This window comes from Nelumbo lutea, chromosome 5, assembly GCF_056320005.1.
Source record: "Nelumbo lutea isolate HS-2025 chromosome 5, American lotus-T2T, whole genome shotgun sequence".
Classification (NCBI taxonomy): domain Eukaryota; kingdom Viridiplantae; phylum Streptophyta; class Magnoliopsida; order Proteales; family Nelumbonaceae; genus Nelumbo; species Nelumbo lutea.
In genome coordinates, this window is record NC_142688.1 from 41,655,597 (window position 1) to 41,680,769 (window position 25,173).

General features: G+C 34.0%; 1 long non-coding RNA gene across 2 annotated transcripts; it reads right to left on the minus strand.

Moving 5' to 3' along the window:
• Positions 1-901: 901 nt before the first annotated feature.
• LOC148851958 (uncharacterized) lies at positions 902-13,865 on the minus strand. 2 transcript variants are annotated; one of them, XR_016098694.1, is made up of 5 exons: positions 13,536-13,773; positions 6,312-6,403; positions 5,792-5,931; positions 1,212-2,413; positions 902-1,098 (listed from the first exon to the last, which is right to left on the minus strand). It is a non-coding gene; the product is annotated as an uncharacterized LOC148851958 (long non-coding RNA). The 2 variants fall into 2 exon arrangements; XR_016098696.1 differs by lacking the exon at positions 6,312-6,403 and having other exon boundaries at positions 13,536-13,865.
• Positions 13,866-25,173: the final 11,308 nt, after the last annotated feature.

Consider the following 25,173-nt stretch of genomic DNA (forward strand, 5'->3'; position numbering starts at 1 on the left):
AAAAACAAAGTGCTTAAAAACAAGTGTTTATTCAAATAATCACTTATTTACATTTGGCATCCAACTTTTTCAAGTGCTTATCTTTAAATAAGCACTCATTTTATTTTATATTGGGCATTTGGTAGTCATTTTCTCTAATAAGCATTTGTGACTATTTTGTCCTTAATTTTCTTTCAAATTTTCAAAATGTACCCTTTGAAAGCACTTTTAAGAAAATACTTTTATGAAAACATTTTTACAAAAACACTTTTATAAAAGTATTTTTTTGAAAATACTTTTACAAGCATTTTTAAAAAAGCACTTTTATGAAATCATTTTTACAAAAGTACTTTTATGAAAGCACTTTAGTTTATGAAAGCACTTTAGAGAACTTTTATAAAATGCTTTCATAAAATTACTTTTGTAAAAGTACTTACATAAAAGTGCTTTCGTAAAAGTACTTTTATAAAAATATTTTCATAAAAGTACTTTCATAAAAGTGCTTTTGTAAAAATACTTCGTAAAGTGCTTTTGTAAAAGTATTTTTATAGAAGTGCTTTTGTAAAAAATACTTTCATAAAGAATACTTTCTTAAAAGTGTTTTCATAAAAATACTTTTGTAAAAATGCTTTCATAAAAGTAGTTTTTAAAATTCAAATAGGGATAATTTTATAAGTGGTATTCTAAAATTCAAGTAGGATAATTTTGTAAGAAAAAAAGTTGAATAAGTGCTTATTGTATAAGCACTTAAAAAAAAACTATAAATTTGGGCTTAAAAAATAAATCCTTATTTCTAAAATAAGCACTTATTTCGGGCTTATTTCCCAAATACCAATAAGTGCTTAATGGCCCAAATAAGCACTTATTTTAAATAAGCACTCCCAAACATGTCCTAAGGCATCTATAAAAGGACATTCCTAAGTGGGTTTAAAAGGGATGGCAACTTAAACTTACAGGTTACAGCTATCTCGTACATAAGGATAACTAGAAAAAATAAAATAAAAATTGTTATTTGTTATTAGATTATAAAGTGATCAAAAACCCCTATTTCTATTTTTAATCCTTCTATGGATGATCAACAATCCAGATAGAAGTCCACCTTCCGCTGTGTGATGATACCTACCATCAATGAAAAAAAAAAAAACTATAAACTATAATTATTTAATTTGAAGCAATCTCTGGAATCATATGAAATTATCTTCAAAAAAGCTGATATAAAACAAGATATTTACCGAAGAGACAAGGGTATTGATGTGAGGAAGAGGCAGGCAATTATTTATTGAATGGATTCCTGTTTCCACCAATCTTGTTTGTTCTGACTCAGTATCATAAGCATATAACATGTAACCTTTCTCTGAACCAACCCTGAGCATTATTACTTTCCCATTATCCAAGATACAGAAGGGTACAACATGGAATATGGTTCATTTCTGAATCGCATTTCTTTCATGTTCTGAGGCAATACTATGTTTCTTGATCCAATTTCCATACTTAAAATCCTTCAAAAACCATAGATCCATCTGGGTAGGAGTTTTAGGAGTCAGATTAGCTAAATAGCCACCAACCTCTATAAAGCCATGACCCTGTGCGTTGTAGTAATTTGGGATTTGCGTCAGTCGGAACTTCTCATCAGCAGCATTTAAGGACAATATGTAACAGCATTTTTCACCTATGTATGAGATACCCTTGCAATGCAAAACTCCATTCACAGAAACAGGGAATATATTGGCCCAAAATACATTCTCATTGCGAAAATTTATTTCATCTGCAATCTCCCTCCATGTATTACTTCCCAAGACAAATATTTCACATTCAACAGTTGCAAGGCGGTTTTTCCTGAATAGAACAACATGCACAACCTTGAATTCCTTGGGAGAAGGCACAAATGTTAGCCCATACATAGAACCACCCATAGTTAGTTCCCTCACAATGTATGGTACACATGGAGGAAGTATTACACATTGTTTGGTAATTGGGTTAGTCACATACAGGTACTTGCAATTTGCAGCAACTTTCAATCAATAACAAACCATTACAGCTAGCCATAATTCGTCCATTGCAAGGGAAATCTAATCCAGTGTCTCTAATCTTCCCTCCTTCAATCATTACAAATCGGGTATCAAATCCATCTTTGCATTCAGGGTTCTTTTCTTGGATAATGAAGCTTGGCTTAAACAAGTGGAACTTATAAAGAATTATCTTAGACCATGCCTTGCAAACAAGCCTGGCATTGTCAAGAGAGTACGGTGAAACTCTAACAAGAACCTCTGCAATGGTTTCTTCAGGAAGATTTGCAATGGAATAATTCTTTCCTGTATTATTTTGTTTCTTCCTTTCCTTCTTCAATCTTTCCTTCTTTGCCATCTCTCTCTGTTCTACCATATAGGATTTCTTACTTTCTTGTTCCAATCGCCACTTTCTTGGTAATTTCTTCCTATATATTCAGTTAGGAAAAATACAATTAGAAAATATTAATCCAATCAAATTCAAAACTATAAATATGCATGAATCAGAATGCCTGCATAATTTGCCTCCACTGTTTAGTAGGTTTTGATGCCCAAACAAGTAATTGAGACTTGAGCAATGCTAAGGATGCAAATCGGATTTGTTGTGACCCTTACAAATACACCTACATCACATACATGGAGCATTGTGTCATATCAAGTGGGTCCTAGACACAAAATTCCAGATCGGTAGCATAAGATAGATACGCAAGGTAGAGCTGTTCATAAGAAGGCCCAACCTGACCAAACCAACCAACCCGGACCGACCCAACCCGATTTGGCCGGGTTTTCATCAGCACCGGTCGGTTTCGGGTTGGGCAAATTCATAAACCAACCCGAACCGAACCGAACCAATTAGTCTTCTAGTTCGATAGTTCCTACTTAACTAGTCTTCTAGTTCCTACTTAACTAAATTGTATCTATCCTAGTTTCTATAGTCTTTTACACCAAATAGGCAACCCATTAGGCAATTACAATTATAATTATGTGTCCTTTTTTACCTAGATTAGAATTTAGAGAGTTTCTTGAAATATAAATATTTCAGCCTTCTTTCTATAAAACAGTTTGACTTTTTATTTTATTGATAACTTTTGTCTTCTATTAGAATTAGGTATCCTTTTTTACCTAAATTGTATCTATCATAGTTTCTATAGTCTTTTACACCAAATAGGCAACCCATTAGGCAATTACAATTAGAATTAGGTGTCCTTTTTTACCTAGATTAGAATTTAGAAAGTTTCTTGAAATATAAATATTTCAGCCTTCTTTTTATAAAACAGTTTGACTTTCTATTTTATTGATAACTTTTGTCTTCTCTTCTATTCTCTAACTTGGTCCGCCCCCCTCAAGTCCTCAACTCAAGACATCATTTGATTTTTGAACTTGGCTCTCCCAACTCTCCCATCTTCTCAAATAAATTTCCTTCTAGTTCTAGGCTTCTCTGTCCTTTTTGTACAGGAGCAAAACCGAAACCGACCCAAACCGACCCAACCCGACTCAAACCGACCAGGTCGGTTTTGCCTATCAGTGGGTCGGTTTCGGTTTCGGTTTCCACCTCAGGTAACCCGACCAGGTCGGGTCGGTTAGGAAAACCCCAGTAAACCGACCCAACCCGACCCGTGAACAGCTCTAACGCAAGGAGTACAAGGAAAAAATGTTTGTATCCTTGATATTTAGGACTTAGGAAGAGAATGTTCAGGTCCTTCAGGGTATTTTAGTCATTAAACTTGGGATGGGCAAGCAACATTTTTCCAGTATGACAAGCAACGGTGGCATCAAAAAGAGAAGAACCTTCTCCGTCAAGCTCTTAATCATAAAATGACAAACTGCAATCAGTTCATATGCAATTATACGAGGCTAATTGGTGTGAAGTCTTGTTCTTTTGTGATTAAGGGATCTAGAACCTAGGCTTGAAGGAAAAAAAGGCTTATGAAGGGCCTAGGCTCTATCTCATAATTCAAAAACTTTGGGCTGCTCTAGAGGTATTCTCAAGCATCCCGAGTTGAAAATCACCTTTATTAAAAGATGTGGTACTCATAATGGAGAAGCTCATCGAAAATGATTCTAGGGAGTTGGATCTGGCATAGTCAGTCAATGGTGGGCCCTTGTGTGTAGCTGCTTAATTGGGTAGAGAGGACTGCAATGACCTACAGGAAGGTTCTAATCCTAATTTTGGGAGATCTCTGCCTTAGGTTCCCAAATGCGGGAGAGCAGAAGTTGACCCCCGAGACAGAAGCAGCAACATCAACTTTATTGATTAGAGGGTGGAATCTGCCATCATCTTTGGGAAGAAAGTTGGGATTTCTTTTGAGGGTGTTGAAGATAGTGTAAGGGAGATGCTTAGGTCCAGGGAGCTTAGAGATCAAGAGGAAAGTTTGAAGTTACAGAAGAAGCAGTTTAAGATGAAGGAAGAGCAGGGCTTAGACATAAGCAGCAAAGCTTCTTTTTGCTCTTGTGATAGTCTTGACTGCCTCCTTGGCCGTAGAAGACAAAGAAGCTTAAGGATTTCTATGACGACATGGTGGTGAAGGCAAGCAACAGGGGGTCTCATAGCACTCATGTAGAGGTGAAGCAATCAGGGAAAAAAATTTCTGTAGTGTGATTTTCGAGTTTTGGTTCCGCATGTCTCAGAGGTGGAAATTTTGTATTGGTCTTTTCGTTTGGTGTGGTTGGTTTCAGTTTTTTGGTTGTCTTCAGGGGTGGCTTTTTGTTGAGCTTGCGGGCTCTAAGCTCTGCTTTCATTTGTGTTTTGGACTCTAGCATTGGTTTAGTTTTGGGCTTTGAGGCCTCTTTTCTTTCATAAGATTTATACCTTCTTCAAAAAAAATAAAAAAAAAAATAAAGCGATCTGTAAAGTGAGCACCCAGCATGGTATAATAAAACAAAAATGCTTACAATTGCAAATATATAATTTTTTTTCCAGGGCAGAATCACCCAAAGAAAATTAGTGGTTTCTCCTACTTGCACCATACTGGATTGACCCATAGTTGTCAAGGCAACGCCTAGGCGATAAGGCGCCCTTGGAAGCTCGCCTTGCCTAATCGCCAAACAGTTTTGTACATTGTGTTATAAAATACTTCTATATTCTTAATTTTTTGATATTATAATTATAAAATAGACATTATTAAACTAAAAGATTCATTTTGTGTGTTTATAACTTTATATACTAATTCATTTTTATTATTTTCTTATTTTGTTTAATCAACACAAACATTGCTAAATGCTGTATTGAACCCTCTAAGACTTCAAAAGCTGAACCAGTAAGGAAGAATTCATAAATTTTGTCTAATCAACACTTCTTCTTTTCCTATAACATAAATAGGGGTTCAGCCCCTATTTTTTTTAATTTTCTTTTCTTTCTTCTTTTTCATCTCATGAATATGTTGATTTTCTATACTGTAACATGAAGGTTATACCTTTCTTATGAAAGCTATGGATAATTATCAAGGAAATATGGTTATGCAACCTAGGGAACTACCTTAGGATATATGTTTTTTTACTTAAAAAATCCATGGCCTAGGTGACTAGGCGACAAGGTACTCCCTGTCACCTAGCCTCACCTTGGCGCCTTGAAAACTATGGATTGACTACCAATGCAGAACCCATGAATCTCCTTTGACAGGTCTCCAACGTCTCGAAAAAATATTCCTTTTGTTTAATTATAGAAAAATCTACCTTTGAAGTAGTTTTGATTTCAAAGTTCATTTAATTGAACAAGATGAAAAAGAAGACGAAAGAATGCCTAATGACTTAAGAAGGAAACCAAAACAGGGAAAAGAAAATCTGATGAAGGGCAAAAGTCAACTAACCTGTGTGACTCCACATGAAAGAACCCAAAAAGGTGCTGCATGATAGAGCCAAAACATTCGAGGTGAAGCCGCATTAAGGAGTCCAAGATGAAACACAATCTTTGTTTTATTCTTAATGGCTAATAACATTGGAAGTGCACCTGAGAAATAAAACTTGAGTTAGGATTCTGGAAAAGACAAGAGGAAAAGAAACTGTCAGGACTCATGTGATACACAGGCTTTGTTAAGCAAAATTGAAGCAAGAGACCAGTAAGATTCCCAAATCAACCATGATTCTAAATTTAAATGAGTGCCAAAATCACCAATGGTAATGGTCTTGAATTTCAAATTGACACCTTGCAATTTGAAAGAGAGATTGATCAAACAGAACCCCCCCCCCTCCCCAATTCAGCAACTTAAGTGATTTTCAGCTTTAGATTAGACCCATGAATTTCTTTTAAAAAATTTGATAAAACAGCACCCCTCATGGCCTCTTGTATTTGAAATGCTATTTTGAAAGGAAAGAGAGGATCAAGCAAACCCAAATGCCTCCTGGATTTTGAATGGACTCTATTCAGTATTGACGAGAATTCCCCAAGCAACAGCTCATTGTCTCCTAGTGATTATGTAAATCTGCAAAAGAAAGCGCTCATGCAGCCATGAAAATAAGTGGGTTGAAACACTAAGCATATTGGCTCTCAACATTGCCATGCAGCATACAACACAGTCCTAATCAAAACTCAGATCCCTATACTTGTAATCAGAATTCTTATTACTAACTACCATTAGGGCAGAAACACTTAAGACAACAGTTCAAAATATTGCAAATTTTGCAATACAGCATATGATCACCTAGACCTCTAACCAGCATGTGTGAGCTAAATCAGAATTCAGGTCTATATACTGGCAACAAAAAGTAATTATTCCTACTTATCTCAAACGTATAACTACACTATGAAAGAAAAAAGAATACAAAAATCGAAGCACTGAAACCAAAATTCATTGCAGGTCACAGCAGAAAACCAGAGTCCTAAATGAACTAAAAATATGAACAACATTCCATCCACTAGCAGCCTACATTAAGTGCTTCAAGTTATCAAGTATCAATCCTAAACCTACCCAAGGCACAAAAGAGCCCACTCCATAAGATCATAAAAGTAACAAAATGCTTCATTTGGTAAATTAAAAGGGCAAGGATCTGACCCATATGAAATACTACAGCATTCATTGATGAAAAGAAACTCGAACGCAGCACCAATTCATGCTGTTGCCCATTTTTGAAGAATTCCATAGGACCTAAATTAATTTGGAGTATCCAAACTCTTTGGCTGTGTGGCGGGCTGTGGAACCAATGATAACACCCCACGTCAGTTAAAGATTGAATGGTTGTGGGCCCCAGGTATTTCATGACTGGTGTGGAGCATTATTATTGGTCCAACAGCCTGCTGAACAGCTATTGTGTTCAGTTAATCCTCTCACAACCAGAACAGGGCCCAAACCTCCAGCTAACAAAACCAAAGACGATCAGTTTCACCTAGGCCCAATTTTTTTGAATTCACAAGCATGTAATCCATAAAATTAGACCCAAAGAAGGACCACTTAATTAATTGGAAGTTGGAGTATAGGAGGAAAAAAGAGGAAGTAGGATTAGGCGTGGGAAAGATTCATTTGAGGAACCTGTCCCTGCTAGGTAAATGGCTTTGGAGATTCCTCATTGATTCAGACAGACTTTGGTATGCTGCCATTTCATGGACAAAATCTAAATGGTTGAGATGCAGGTCTTCATGCTAGAGCTTCTTTATCTTCCCCTTGGAAGGCCATTGTTTTGCTGCTCCCACATTTATTGGCCTTTATCAGGTATGGCGTTCTCTCAAGCTTTAAAACTCAGTTTTCAAAGGATGTATGGTGGGAGGATTAACCCTTGATGGAGTATGTGATCCCCACTATATATGCCTTAACTTGTAACAAGCACTGCCACTTGGATTCGAATTACATCTCAAATTCTCCTAATGCGATACCTAGGACTTGGACTTAAGATGGGGAGTAAGGGATTGCTAAACCTCATATATTATTTCCTTCCTTGAGATACTTAGGAGCTGTTCATTGATTCTAACAAACCTGACTCAAGAATTTGGACATCAACAACTTCTAGCTCTTTTGCTTGTGCCTGCTTCAAAACCCTAACCACCGATTCATCTATTGCCTTGTCTTTCCCTGTTGGAGTCATTTGGAGAGGTCCGATACCACCCAAAATATGGGCATTCTGTTAGAAGGTGTTTCCATACAAAATCAATACTTGTGAGAACCTACAGAAGAAAAAGTCATTCTAGTGCCTCTCATCACATGTTTGTCTCCTTTGCAAAGCAAATGGAGAAAGCACATTTCACTTACTAATCTCCAACCAATTTGTGTTTGCTATTTGGACTTTCTTTCTCTCACAGTTTGGTGGCAGCTGGTCTTTGCACCAATAAGTAAGGAAGAACTTAAAATTTTATCTAATCAGCACATTTTCCTCTTCCATATATTCTTCTTCTTCTACTACTACGACTACCAATATTTTTTATTTTCTTCTTTTCCTCTTCCCTATATTTTTTTAATTTTATTTTCCTTCTTCCTTTTCTTCTCATGAATATGTTGAGTTTCTATACTTTAATATGAAATTTATACTTTTCTTATGAAAATCATGAATAATTATTAAAGAAACATGGTTATGGTACCTAGGGAACAACCCTAGGATCTATGTTTTTAACATAAAAAATCCATCGCCTAGGCGACAAGGCACCCCCCAGTCGCCTAGCCTCACCTTGGTGCCTTGAAAACTATGGTTGACCCACGACCTAGAGGCAAAAATGGTTCAGCTTCTAGATTGGTTTTTAAAACACTAGCGTATATGGGAAGAAAGGAATGCACGTCTTTCCAATAGCAAGGAGAGGACTGTTGAGGATATAATAGACACTATCTCCATCAAAGTTGCTCGTTGGATGAAGACATTGGATATTTTCCACCTTTCACGCAGATGACATCCTTAGAAATTGAAAAATGGAAACAGGTAGCAGATTCTTCACCCAAAACAGTCACGTCACTATTGCTAGATGAATCCTTCCTAGACCAGGCTATATAAAGCTTAAGTTTGATGGTTGTAGCTTGGATGATCCAGGTTTGGGAGGCATTAGAGGAGTCTTCAAAAATGAAGAAGGAAACAACATTGCAATGTGCTCGGGTCCTATAGGGAGAGATTGGCTTCAGTCAGAGCAAGGCCTGTTCGAACAGCCTTTACAACCTTTCATCGGGAATATCTCCATACTTCTGTGCTTTATTTCATGAGGAGATATTCCCAATGCAAGGCATTGATGTCTGTTCGAATGGACTTTGCTCTGATATTCCCAATGTGCCTATAGGGAATGGAGACTCAATCAAGGCAGAAATGTGGGCAATCTTCCATGGCTTAAGGAAGGCAAAAGATCTCAACATCAGTGCCCTAGTAATTGAAGGAGACCCAAGAGTAGTAACTGGGTGGCTAAGTGGAATCAACACAATATCATGGAAATATAGATACACCATTAGGGAAATCGAGAAGATGGCTTGGAAAAACAAGGGGCATTGAGGGACTGCAAGTTTTGGGGCCAAGTTATGTAAAATATCATGCATTAGTGAAATCTTTTTGTCAGGATCAGTGTTAGCTGAGGTTAACCTCTGTTTGGGGTGTAAGTCAACATGTATACTTCTTCCATAATTATTAATAAATTTTTTGACAGTTGCTCATCAAAAAAGAATAAAATAAAAGTAGACCTTATGAACAGTACCAAGAAAACCCCCAAAAATTTGACACTTGAGCTCCTAAGATGAACCCACAATTAAGCTCATGGGATGCAGCCACAGACCCTTAGCTAAGTCTCTTTGAAAACCAGGTTCCTATCATGTCATGCAAGGGGTGCCTCAACAGGTCCAACCTAGAAAGGCTTTAGAAGTTGAATATTGCACTATGACAAGAAGATTAAGCAAGAAACCCAGTCATCCACTAAAACAACCTTACAAAAGCTCAAACCAATTACTTGAGATAGCACCACAACTTGCATTACAATCTACCAATTATGAAAAGGGAAAACAAAACCAACAGACAAATGAGGCCTGCACATGCAATTGGGGAAAAAATCAGATTGAAATATAACTCTGAAAATTAGGTTCAAACCATTCAACCATGAAAGGAAAGCCAAAGAAAGGGTCAACTTAGTAACTGACATGGCCTTCAAGTTCACACATGCAATGGCCATCAGCAAGCAAAATGATCTAAACACTTAGGTCCATGTCATGAAAATATGAAGTGGAAATCAGAGAAGGTCAAAACAACCATTGACATGGCCCTAAGACCCAGGTTCACCACATGCAGTTAAGCAAAAGAGATTGGTCAAGGAGGCCAACCCAGCAGCCAAGGTAGCATTCGAATTTGAGTTCATACCATGCATTGATGGGAGACCTGTGCTGATGACCACAAAAGTAGTGTGCTACCCTACAATTTGAGTTCACAGCAAAGTAAGCTCAAACATACAGCCATAGCAGTATGCAAGGAAATTTGGAAACTGCATTCCTGAACATGCAACATAAGAACATACACCAAGGTTCAAAATATCAATACACCCTGATAATGGCACAAGGGGTGTATCAGTACACTGAACCTTCTGCCTTATATTTTTTTAGTTTTCTTCAAAATTTAAAGGGGCTGGAAATAATGTCTGTTAACATTTAAAACAAACCTTCTAAAAAAGCATGAAAATAATTTATTGATACCCTGCTGATACGATACGTATCGGCCGCTACGGATCAATATATTGCAAAATTTTGATCCTTGCATATAGACATGTCAGTAGTCTAGTCAACTAACCAAGCTTGGATTTGCATTTAGAAACATGCATCAAATTTAAAAGGCATCATAAACAACGGTAATCACCTTACCATCTTTCCTTTCAAGGGGGCCTAGCCATGGCCCTCTTTAATCTAAACGTTATCCCAAAGGACAAGACCACTGACCACTCAATTCTAAGCACACAGTCTTGGCTCATCATCAAGCTTTTTTTTTTTTTGACAATAAATAAAAATTTTATTGAACCAAGATACAAGGAAAGGTGATAAGAAATCACCCAAATGAAATGAAAACACCCAAAGGACATCCAACTAAAGCTTAAAACACCCTTGTAGGCCAAACCCTCCCAACAAATCCAAAACCTCAAAAAACAAAGCCCCAAAACAAGTGGAAAGAACCAACATGTGAACAAAAAAATAAGCCAAAAACAAAAAACCCATACAATACCCAAAGCAAGTCATGTCTGGCTCATCATCAAGCATGACCTAAAGAAAAACTGTGATTTCTTTTTTACAAGCTCCAATTATCCAAAAGAAACCATAAAACATATAAGAAACACCTTCCCAACATCATTTGTATCCCAATTATCCTCAATCATGACCTGGACATGCTTTGGTAAGACGGAAACACCCCCACCCCAAAATTCACAGATATCAACATTCAATCCCACTATTTCGATCAAGGGTCCATGATTTTATTGTTTCCAAAATGGACAAAAAGAATTTGCAAAAACAACTTCACAACAACACTCAATCCCCCTACTGCCCTCCTAATCATGGATTCACAACTAGCTCAAGATGTGGCTGAATCACCTTGAGATCAGTCAGTACTATTAACCACCATCATGTTAGACCTTCCTATATACCATTCATGAAAAGCATCAGCCCATAGGTATGAACCAAGTCATGTAAGAAGAGGGAAATTAAATCAAGAGCCACATGTCCTGATCTAAGTCCATACATTCCAAGAGCTCAAACAGAGTGATTACTAACAACATAATGAACTGGTCAGTCAGATGAGTAGGCAAATAAAGAGTTCTCTGTTCATGCATAAGAGGTAATCAGCAGTCATAATGAATTTTGCAGCCCAGAACTCCTGTGTCCAAAAGAGTCAAAATGCCAAGCCATAGCTCTTAAATCCATGCTTTTGGACAATGCGTACTCAACACTTCATTGATTATCAATTTTGACTACATGCTTTTAAAAATGATAGGAAAAATCAAATAAGTGCTCTGATTGAAAAAACAAATCTCGAATCTATGTTTTTGAACAATGCCAACTCATTCTTTAAAAAATGCAGGGCAAATTAAATCAGCACTCCAACTGATAAAACAGATCTTGAATCCATTCTTTGAACAATGCCAACTCACACTTCGGTTGATCAAAATTTGGAATACATGCTTTTAAGAAAAGGGGCAAAATAAAATCAGCAGTTCAATTAATAAAACAAATCCTGAATCCATTTTAGAAAATCATAGTCAATACCAACAAAACACTAAAACAGAAGGCTGAATTGACTCCTTGGATTAAAAGTTTTTTGAATTCAAGTCTATACAAAATGCTAAGTCAATTTCATAACCAAAAGCATTACAGTCATGAGTCATGCTTTCAAACATTACTAAGAACACCTAGCCAAACATCACCATTCACTTCAAAAACTGTTAGGCCTAAGTTCAAAATACAGAATTGAAAGCACCAAGCCAATGTTGAATGTGAGTTTGATAAGAAAATTAATCATGCTGCAATAACCAGTAAACTGAAATAGTAATCACAACTCCACAAAGAAATTCCCTAAAACAGCACAAGAAAAGCCCACTGTGGCAGTCTACATACATTACTCATATTGAGAGTTGAACGTAGGCAAGGTTCTTCTTAGTCCAAGCAACTCCCCAGTGGAGTCACCAAGGCGTGAGCATGGGAAAACTCACTTGTGTCATTCTAACTTCTAAGAGTCACCACCCATCGAGTTTAAAGAATTTGAGGTGATGGGTCCCCGTGCTATTTTATTTCAAAATCATTTAGGGTTTTGATGACTACAAAGAAGGTCAAGAGAGGGTCAAACCAGAGACTAGGTTGGTTTTGGATCAGAGAGAAGGAAAGAATTACCCCCCCCCCCCCCTCTATCTTAGGTTCCAAATGAACCACATCATGGAAATCTCAGAGAATAACACAAAATGAAAACCAAATAGCAGAATGAGAAGCATAAGCAGCACCCTAGGTATCGTCTAACTTTCCCATTTGAGTATGAGAGTCCTTGAGAACGCAAGGGTACAGAGTAGAGCCTTGCCCTTTTTCTTCTTGGATCACCGCCACCTTATTTGAGAAAATTTGGCAAGTCCTGCATGGCTAGAGGCTACCACCACCAAGAAGCCTTCTCAAGCAAATCAAAGCACTTCAACAAAAACAAGCCATCATATAAGAAGATCATACGCAAAGAGACAAGGTAACCAGCACTACTGAACCAAGATTAAACTGTAGACTATTCTCTGCTAAACTTGAAACATGCTCGTAACATTAATAAGCCAAAATAAGACATCAAATTGAACTCAAGATAGACCAAAATCCATCTCCTCAAGTCAAGAAGTCCAATAAAACCAGAGGAAGCTTTATTCATGCAGTTCACTAATGAAGCTACGTCCGGATTAAACCGAACCCAGCTCACTGCTGTTGCCATGTCATTAACAAAATCAAATCAAGGCCAAATAGGGGTAATCTACCACTACCAACATGCGATTGACAGAACCGAATTAGGGCCAAACAGGGTGCAATCCATTGTCATTGATTACCATAAAATCAAGATTAAACAGGGGCTAACCTACACTTGTCGAGTTCATGCCAAAAAACAGCTATAGAAAATAAAAAGAAATGAAAATGAAAAAACGAAGAACATCAAATAATGAATCGAAACCTGGGTTAGCGATACATGGATATGTTACCAACGTTGGCTCAGATGGTTGTCACGATTGGTGTCGATCATTAGCACCCAGGAGGCTGATGACCTCGTTGCCTGCTGGTTTATGAGAGTAGTGGTTTCAACTTTCAAGGTTCCTTGCAACCCAATAAGGGAACGTCGATGATGGGCATGCTGCACTGGAAGAGAGATGCAGTTGGCAGTTGGCACTTTGGGAGCCCTCCGCCGAAGCTGTAAGTGGGTCCTCTTTCCTTCTTCCCTCTTATACTTTCCCAGGGTTTGTCTCTTTTTCCTTCAAACTCCCTCCTGAGTCCTGAGTCCTGATTCGTCTCTCGATTCGCCCTCTTTTGTCTTTTTCACGGAAGGATTTTTCTACGTATTGCATACAAGGACAACTTTTGGGGTTTAATATCAATAAAAGTAATACTTTTTAAAAATTTTCAAAAATGGTTTAACATTTTAAAAATAATATCAATAAAGGATAAAAACACCGTTAATCATCTTCTTCTCGCCATTTGTTCATCGACACCGCTGCACGTCACCACCCACCACCTCTATCCACTGCTGCCCGCCGCCGCCACCTATGTCTCCACCCACCTTCGGCAACATTGCAGGAGGCGATGGTGGAGGTAGCGGCGTTGGGCAGAGAAATGACCGCCCTTTATTCAGATAAGGGATTTTATTGACCCGGGGGACTACGGATCTCCTACCCACAAGAACACTACCCACACAATACCCTAAGGCTGATCAATTTGGAAAGAGTACAGATGCAAATATGTACATTGCAAATACATACAAAATATAACGTTTTGCACTTTACATATTTGCATTTGTACTCCTTCCAAACTAAGCCTAAAACACTACCTCCATGCATTGGAAAATCTCCCGGTGTATAATAACATGTAAGAGGATGAATTGTTCCCTCCCTATATATGGATGCGATGTTATGTGGATAGGTGTGGGTAAAATCGTCATGAACATAGGGGTGTTAATAAAAAACCACCCCCCTGGCAATTGATTTCTTCAAATTGTCACCTGGTATCAATTCTGAGACCAAATCAATCAGGGGTCCGATTGGCCCGTTCTAACAAAAAATTAAAAAAAATTAAAAAATGGCCAAAACCGTTCAAATTGTTAACCGCATGGTTCAACGGTTTACTGACCAAAATCAATGTTTTTTTGAGAAAATCTAGTTTTGGGGGAAAACGAAACAAATCACTTACCAATTCCCGATTTTTCCAATCCGACTGTAAAGTCCGATCCTATTTTGAAAACAATGATTTGATCCATACAACAAGCATAAATAAAGGCTAGAAAACAGGTCCCTATTTATGGCGATAGAGAACCATTGATAGAGAAAAAAAGATGACACTCCATTATTCTTCTACGACTTTGTTAAGAGAGCTGTGAGAAGAAAACTCATACTAGTTTAAGTCTTACCTGGTAGCTCTGCAAAGAAATGGTTGGCCGTTACTATAGACTTTATCCCCATTTGCCCATACCAAGGTCCAAGGCCTTAGGCAAACTTCAATTAAAGCATTGCTTGGTAAGAAAACTCATCTCCATTTGACCTCTTTTGGAAGACACACTTGGAATTTTTGATGGCAGACCAACTTAATTACAATCAGCTCATGGGAATTGTGCAGGGGTTAGAAATTGGAAATGTATTCACCTTGGATTTTTTGCCACATCTTCCTCCCCCATTCAGTACCCATATAATGGATGAGCTTTCTTAAGTAAACTTGAAGCAAAATTAAAGGAATCATATAAGTCCAAATCCAACCCAACAATCCCAAACTAGAACCAATCGGGTTTGTAATAATAAACCCAAAATGGAAAAGCGAACCCAATTGTTAATTTGAACTTTGGGACGTTAGACCCATTGTTACAATTAACAGCTACACGTTTAATACGTAATTAGTGTGACCTCGTACTAAATACCGGAAATCAGTAATGTTAAATTTATATTAATGGAATCAGTACTGTTAAATTTATATTTATTAATATTTTAAATAATTATTAAATTTAAAAAAATATTTATTTCAAAAAATAACTTTTCAATAATTATTAGAATATGGACAATTTTCTTTTGTTATGATCGATAGAGGGTTAATGATTAAGTGAGATTGATAGAATGTAAACAACCACTTTTGCATTTTCTGCATTTTTTTAGGGATGAATTGAAAATGATGGTAGTGGGTTGTGGAATTTAGCAGCAACTTCTCAGAAAAGGTCACGTGTCTAGCTTTCTTGAAAAATGAGAAGGGCCATGTGTTTTAATGGTGGGGAGCTGTAGCCTGATAGTGTGGGTTGTGGGTTTTAGTAGGAATTTCTCAAAAATTGACATGAGAAGGTCACTTGTCTAAATGGTGATAATGGGTTGTGGGCTTTAATAGCAACTTCTAAGAAAATGTCATGTGTCTAAATTTGAAAAAACCATGTATCTGGATGGTGGGGGCTGTAGCCTAAAATCCTTATTTTAATATATATATATATATATGACAACAAAACCACTCATTTATTAAAGGGGCTCTACAATATCAATGTTTTTTTTTTCATTTATTTTTACAATTGCCACATCAGCAAAAAAACAAAAATATGTTCTTGAACTATACTTTTGTTTTGAGAGGTAAAAGCCATTTGGTTAAAAAAAAAAGAATTGATACTTTTGTGTTCATCAAATATTAATAGTTTCTTAAAACAAAAATAAATTGTGGTAAAGATGTTATGTTATCTATGAAACATGATAAATATACTTTCTTTATATCAAAATTTTAAAAAACATTTTCTAGTATTTCTGTTTTAAGAACTATATTGTTTAAAAATAGGTATTAAAGTAAGGGTGTATTTGTAAAAATAAAAAATGCCCATATGATGAAACGTTTATTTTACAATGTTTCAGTTGGAGATATAGGGGACCAAACCCTGTACCTCTCACATGCGAAGTGAGCACTCTACCATTTAAGTTGTATCCCTATATTGAACGTATTTTTGGATTATTCTCTTATTTAGAAAATCTGTTATTGAGGCTATCTTTTTTCTTGATAAGATGAACAATGATAGTGTCAAGGAGAGAAGGAACTTTTTCCTCCATAAAATGACAACCTATAAATAGAGCTTGCAATTGTAGTGTTATGTCTACAAATTTAACTCACTTGAAAAATGAAAAATATGTATTAAATGGTAACTCACTTGAAACTTTATCAAGGGTCTAAACAGCTTTACAAAGATGGGTTCAAACCAAAACCCCATGGATTCTGCAATGCATGAAGGAGATCAGATCAATGTTTGCAAACCGCCATTGACTTGGATAATTGGACCGCTTTGCCTGGAACTGTGTAGGCAATCAGTTCTGTTTTACCCCAAATTCAATCTTGGAAAAAAAACCGTTGATTTGGTTAATAATTCGTTGACCCGGGTAGTCAAACTGTCGACCTATTCAAACCTATTCAATGGTTTTTTACTGTTTTTTATTTTAATTATTTATTTTTTTATTTTTTTGTTAAAATGGGTCATTCGTTCAAACCGGACGGTCAAACCATCAACTTGAAAATTGGTGGCCAGAATGGTTCCAATTCGAGGTCAGTTTTTAAAACATTGACAGATACTCCATCCATGTTTCATGATGTCTAAGTGTCCTCATCATAAATGTTGGTATCAAATTCCATGACAAGCTGATGAGTATTCTCGTAGTACTAGTGTTGCATCAACAAGCCTAGGGAAATCTAAAATCACATAGTGCAAATACCAACTTAATTAGATGGGATTATAATAAGTATATAAAATAATTATTTATTTATTTATTTATTTAAATAATTAATTAACAATATTTCATAATAACAAAATTATGTAATAATAGATTTAGCAATATTTAATAAGAAGAATATAAAATATAAATAATTTAAAAAATAGCTAAATGATATTATAAATAACTAATTTTTAAATGCTTTAAATATTAAAGACTTTAATATAAATCTTATTTTAAACATTATTTAAGAAACAAAAAGTAGATTAAATAATAAATTTATGTAATAACTTTAAAAATTTATGAAAGACACAAAATTAATGATAATAGAATTAATAGTATTTGATAATAAGAATATAAAATATAAATAATTGAAAAATGTAAATATTATTGAGATAGTGAAAGTAGATTATAATAACTTAGAGGTATTGAAGCTTTATTAGTTATTTATTTTAATTTTGCTATAAATTTTCAATAATTATTAGAAATTAAACTATTGTTATTTGTTAGAGATTAGACTATTGATTTAGCTAAAATTAGGAGTGTTCACTAGGCGGTTCAGTTCAATTGCAGATTGTTTGACTTGTCAAATTGATTTAGTCTGGATGGAGAGTTGGTCACTCGAAACTAACCAACCATTAGTTAAATCCAATGCGAAGACCAACCTGCTTTTTGCATCTGGGATGCAGTCACTAGTTCAACCATCCTAGTCGAACGGATTAAACCATTTCATGTCAGCACTCTATATATTTAAATAAATATATATTTATATACATACATAAATTTGCATATATGTATATATGTATATATGTATATGTGTATGTGCAAATACATATTTTATCAATAAATAGTGTATAATTATGTTTTACAAATAATATATGTATTATTTGATATTTGCATTTATATTTTTTTAACTTTTTGTTTATACAAAATGTTAAAAATTGTGATTTAAGGACAAAAAAGGTTTTTATTGCAAAAATAGTGAGACAAGGCACCCACGACACCTTAGAACGCATAGATCTTGAAAAGTTATCCAAAATAAAAGAAGATCACCTCAATTGGACAGTGGAGTGCAAAGTTATGGCCTTCGAAAGTTTTATATGCATTAAGTATGCAACCTGTAACCTAGTCATCGGGTTGAACGGGTCAACAGTTGAACCCTCCAAGTCAAGTGTTTTTTTTTTTTACGAAGTCAACGATTTTTTACCAAAGCGTAGGTTTCAATAGAGCTAGACCAGGAATTAATCAAGGTCAAGTGACGGTTTGAACGGTGCAAATCAATGGCGAGTTGAAAAATATTGGTATCGATTTGGGCCAATTTTTAGTTTGGTTGTTTGGTTCAAAAGATTTAAACTTCAAAAAATGAAATTACATTTAAAAAATGCAATGAAATTATTAAAAGAATAAATTTAAATCAATGGCGGGTTGAAAAATATTGGTATCGATTTGGGCCAATTTTTAGTTTGGTTGTTTGGTACAAAAGATTTAAACTTAAAAAAATTAAATTACATTTAAAAAATACAATGAAATTATTAAAAGAATAAATTTAAAAATTTAAGTTTATAACATAAAATATTTTAGACCAAGAAATATGAGAAATTTCCCAACTTCCTGTATTAAAAAAATATATATATATATATTTAAAATATAAAGTATTAATATATGTTTATGATTGGATTGGTTCAATTTTGATCAGTTTACAAATGGCCAAACTAAAACTAACTTGACTTGGTTAGGAAATAGCTAAACCGAAACTCACCAAAAATATTAGAAAGTGATCAACTCGGATCAAATTGGGTCAGTTTCATTAGTTTGATGAACATCCCTAACTGAAATTAAAAATAATATATAAAATATATTATTTAAAATTAAATAATTATTAATTATTAAAAATAATATATAAAATAATTATCTACATTTCTATTATTTACGTTTAATAAATCTATGCTAATGAATATATATTTTTAAGGATTTTAGAGCGAGGTACCGGCAAAAGACATGACAGCAAGGTTGAAACAATTCGAAGTAGACGCGTTACAGCGGTAAATGTGTACGAGATGGTGACCTGGTGAGATCAAGTGGGATCTGTTAGTCCACGTGTGATCATCACCTCAAGGAAATAATGACCGATTGTACCTGATGGCCATATTTTCACGTCACTCTCTAAATGGTCTCAAAAACACATTCAAACGACCCTATATATGGTTCCCTAGGACATGTGATGGGATTTGCTTCTTAAGTATCAGTTAAATAAAAAAAAAAAATCCTGGAATTTCATACTTTATGGCACGTAGTGTGCTTCCCCATTTTTATAAATACAGGAACCGAACTCTACATATATAAGGGGGCTTTATCATTTCATCACCTTTCTTGTTTGTCCTCGCCTTTACACTTCTACAACTTTCACCGACTTCAAACCCTTGGCAGTGTTTCCATTCCACTTTCAACAAATTAAGACTATTCTTATCTTAGGCCATATCCAAGATTGGGTGACCACTTCCATATATATATATATATATATATCTTCATCTTAAATCAGTGCCTTGATATAGATACTCATCACAGTATTTACATGCCACATTGTATTGGATTAAACATATCAGAAAGAGAAGTTGACACTTTTTTTGTTCTATCAGCTGGATTTTACCCTACCAAAGAACAATATATAAGCTATTCAAGAACCATTTCCTGGTTCTTTTCATACCAAGAACTTCTTTTGCCTTTCTTGGCCCTTCGTGCAAGAAAAGGGATAAGATAGGAAATCTATCATATGTGGTTTTTCCCCATCTCAATTCCTTAAGGAAAAGGGCTTGTATTATGTTTTGATACAAAAAAAAAAAAGTATAGTCATGAAAGCAAAGCATTCTATTGGATGGCAAGCTTCTAATTAAGGGCCTTCTAGTTTGCTCTGATATCTAAAAATGCAATAATTATATTAGGGTCCTGTTCGCTTTTCGGTAATTTACTTATCCGAGTAAATGCAATTACTTGCACGAGTAAGTTTTTCCTGGAAAACACTTACTCGGGTAAGTGCATTTACCCATGTTCTTTTATTTCTAATGTAAATAAGGCAATGACCATTTTAGCCATAAAAGTCCATTATTAAAAAGGGCATTTTTGTCTCATTCAAGTGTTGGCAACTTCCCCCCTACGTGGGAAAATTGTTTACCCCCCAATAAGTGATACCCATACCTAGGAAAATGAACTTTCTCTGGTCCCCACATAAATCTGAAAAAAGAACATGCGATTCTTGGTCAATGGGAACCCAAATCCCATTGACCAACTTTCCCCCCTCTCAAAATCCGAAAAAAGAACGCCCCCTAAGAGGTATATTAGTACTGGTAAACTTTTCTTTCCTTTGAACTCTGAATGTAGAGAATGTTGTTTTGAATTCTGAATTTTGAATCCTGAATTCTTAAAAATGTCAAGTCTCCAATTTAACCCCATATAAGATAATTTTTGTTTGTCTATATAATTCAATAAAGAAGCAATATTAAAAATTATTATAATAATTAATAATTAATATTAATTATTAATTGCTAATACTAATAAAATAATAATAAATATTACTAATTATTTATTATTTAATTATTGTTATTAATTAATAATAACTAATTCATCAATTATTAATTACTAATTAGAATTAATAATTCATGAAAACTTATGCTGATAATTGATATTGTAATTAATTAATTTCTATTAGAATATTATTATAACATATTATAATTTTAATTATTAATTTGTAATATTATATAATATAAAATTATATTATATTAAAATGTTAGTAATATTATATGATAATATTATAATATTATAGTATTATAAATATTATATTAATATTATTACTGTTATATCAATATTATAATAATATTAATAAATTATTATATTAATATTACTACTATTTTAATTAATTAATATATTATTCAATATAAATAATTATTGGTATCATTACAATATTATAATTGGTAAACAATAGTCTAAATAATTAATTATAATAATGAATATAAGTAATTATTAATTAATAGCACTATAAGACGATAACTAATAACATAGTTAATGAACTGTTATTATAATAGTATAATATGAATACTATAGTATATTATAATATTATATTATACTAATATTATTAATAATATTATGGGGAAAGTGAAAGATCGGTGGTGGGTCCGGTGGATTGGGGTGGGTCTTCATAGAGTTATTATAGGTTAATTGGAACATTATAGGGGCAATATGGGAAAAATTCTTTAAAATAATTACTTGACTCATTTGTACTTCAGTCATCATGGGGCTTCAAAGTTAAGAGACACTGAATGCCTCTTTAGCATTGAAAGTGGTATCAAAACAACTTCAACGTTAAGAGATTAGAGGCACTGAACAGGGCCTAAGAGTACCAAGAATAGAATTAAGATCTGCCCCTACAGTGTGATCGACCTCACAGTCACATCCCACCATGTATTGGAAACATTTTTTTATGAATAATAAATATAAGAGCAAGAGATATTCCCAATGTATGGATATAATTGAGGGAAAGGAAGTCTAATGTGTATCACCAAATTCATCAACAAAATCAATGACCAACAAAACACAAATTCAATTGTTATGTTTTTTTATGACCTATAAACTTGGAAACAGGAGTAGAATCTCATCAATTTCAGCAGCATTTATTTCAATACTTCCAAACATCACTAGCTAGCTAGGAAGGTATTAATTGCAGATCGCACCAAGAATGATATCAACAAAAGCAAAGGATCCTGAGTTACGTTGACATAATAGCTTCGGAAAAATGCAACCACTACAGCTAATAGTTGCTTCTCTAAGGGGCAGTAAATGCTACATTATGCATGGTTCTCAAACATCTCTTATCTTTGTGATCAGAGCTCGTTTCTTAGAAAAACTATTAGAGCAGTTCGGATGAGTTCCGAGACGAGATCTGACTCCATCTCTTCTTATCTTTATCTCTCACTTCTATTATATCTCTTATCTCATAGCTGTCATTGTTGTATCCAAGTGTTGTATTGTGATTACTGGATCATTATAAATACATAAGGATTAAGGATTTGATCATCTATTGATCATCGAACCATTCATCATTTTATCATTATATTATTGCTTTGACTAAGATTATCCACATTACTAGTGAGAAATTTCTAAAACGCAATCATCATCTTTGTATTATATAATTGTACCAGCGAGGACCCATGCATCGTACGTGATTTATTAAGTAAAAGCTAAATAATAGAAATGATCATTTACTAAAATACCCTTTTTAGTTTCATGAATTTAATAAAATCTACCTTGCAGTTAGCATTTTACTAAAACACCACTTATAATTTGCAATAGTTTTAGTCAATCTTTCATTAGATGACAATGGAAAATGACAATGTTGACCTTAATGTTCATTTAAATAAATTTAATAAAAATAAAATACCAGTTTTGCCCTTAATAAGACACGGACAACTACTCTATTGGCTATATTTGGTCAATTTTGTTTTCTGTACAAAAAAAGTGTCAAGGATATTTTTGGAATAAAAAATATGGGCCTAATGGCAAAACAAACAATCCTTCATGAAAGGTTGATTAAGTAAATAAGTTGTAAAATATATGGGATGTTTTACTAAAATGAAAACTATAATGTAGGTTTAAGTAAATATGTAAAACTATAAGGTGTGTTCTAGTAAATGACCCTAAGGTTGCATTTGGAATCAGTATAAAACGTCATCAATGTAAAAATACACTGATGACATTTTACACTGAACCAAAAAGTGACCGTTGGTTTTTTTAAAATAGTGATGGGTGGAAGAATGTAAAGTTTTACATTGATAAAATCAATGTAGTTTTTACATCGATCATCGATGTAAAACTTTAGAGGTGATGATGTTTACATCTATTATTGACGTAAAACTGCACACCATCCAAACGCATGCAAAACTGAATTGAAGTGTAGTTTTACGTCAATAATAATCACACCCTCTTTCCAAACGGATATAAAACCGAACCAATGTTAAATTTACATTTTTTCTTGATTTACATCACATCCAAATGTAGCACAATAGAAACACATAAGAGTATACAATTGTTTTATATTTTCAACTTTTTAAATAATTAATAATTATTCATATTTTATATACTCATTTAAAAAAAATTATAATACAAAAATAATAATAATTAATTTCAATTAGGTTTATTCGTCAAACTGATGAAACTGGCCAACCATATCAACTCGACCCGAATTGGTCGATTTTCTAGTATTTTAGGTCGGCTTTGGTTAAAAAATTTTCCAATTTGACCAAGTTAGATCAGTTTCACTTTGGCCATTTGTAAACCAACCAAAATCGAATGATGTAACCATGGATATATATTAATATTTATATTTTAAATATAATTTTTAATATGAAAAATTGGGAAATTTCCCAGATTTCTTAGTCTAAAATGTTTTATATTATAAATCTAATTTTTTAATAGTTGCACTATAATTTTTAAAATTTAATTTAATTTTTAAGTTTAAAATCTTTTGAACCGACTGACTAAACCAAAAAATGACCAAAACCGATACAACTTAAGTGGGTCAATTTTCACAAAAGGTCAGTCGATTTCAACCGACCAACTCCCCACCTTGACCAGGTCAATTTGGTTGGCCAAATAGCCTATGACCGAATCAAACCAACTCATGAACACTCATAATTTTAACTAAACTAATAGTCTCATCTCTAATAAATAGCAATAGTTTAATCTCCAATAATTATTGAAAATTGATAGTGAAAATACACAATTATTGAAAATATATTGATAATGAAAAATACAATAAGTACTAAACTATATTAACTTAATTAATAAATAGTATAATCTCAAATAATAGTTTAATCTTTAATAAATATTAACCAATAAGTTATAACAAAAATTCAATAAATACAACAAACACAATAAATTAAATTTAAAATTTTCAATAATAGTAGTTTAATCTCCAATAATTATTCAAAATTTTCTGTTAAATAACAAAAGAAAATAAATTTATGCATAATCATTGAAAATAAATTTATGAAAAAAACAATAAATAATTACTGAAATACAACAAATTTTAATTTTAGTATATATAATTATATAATAAATACAGATTAAGAGTTTAAAATTATTATTAATAAATATTAATTTTTTTTTAAAGTTATTTTCTCGATTTATTACTTGATATAAGTGAAATTAGTTATTTACAATATTATATAAAAATATTAAATTAGTTATTTACTTGATATATAGGAGAAGAGATTATTTAGTTTATGGTAAAATACAAAAACCTCCCCTGAAGTTTCTGACAATCTTAAAAACCTCTCCTATACTTTCACTTTAGCAAAAACCTCCCCTCTATTTTTTTAAAAATTCAACAAATACCTCTATTTCTTCAATGACCAAGACGAAAAACGTTAAAAAGATGATTATTTTTTTTCAAAATAACTGTTTACGAATTAATGTGCGTTTTTACTAAAATAGCACTGTCTCAGCAAGGAACAGTGCTGTTCATCTTCTTCCTCACGACACATCGATAGAATGGCGGTGCAGTCCCCCTCCAGATACATCACATCTTCGAATACCCAGACCATCGAATGCGCACCGGAGATCCTTCGGTACACCATCTCGCTCTGCAACACCAGATCGATGGTGGGCACGGATGGACCAGTTCGCGTGATATCCACGCCTTCCGAGCTAAAGCAAGCGTGATATCCACGCCTTTTCGAAGGAGATGCTGCACTGTTCAACATCGCTTTTGCTTCCTGTCCAACATATACAACAACACCAATTACCCATTCAGTATTCTTCAGCTCACGCAAAATGATGTTTGACTGGCTGAGGGGAAACCTCTGTTCATTGAATTCCATGTTACCTGCAAACTCATAAATA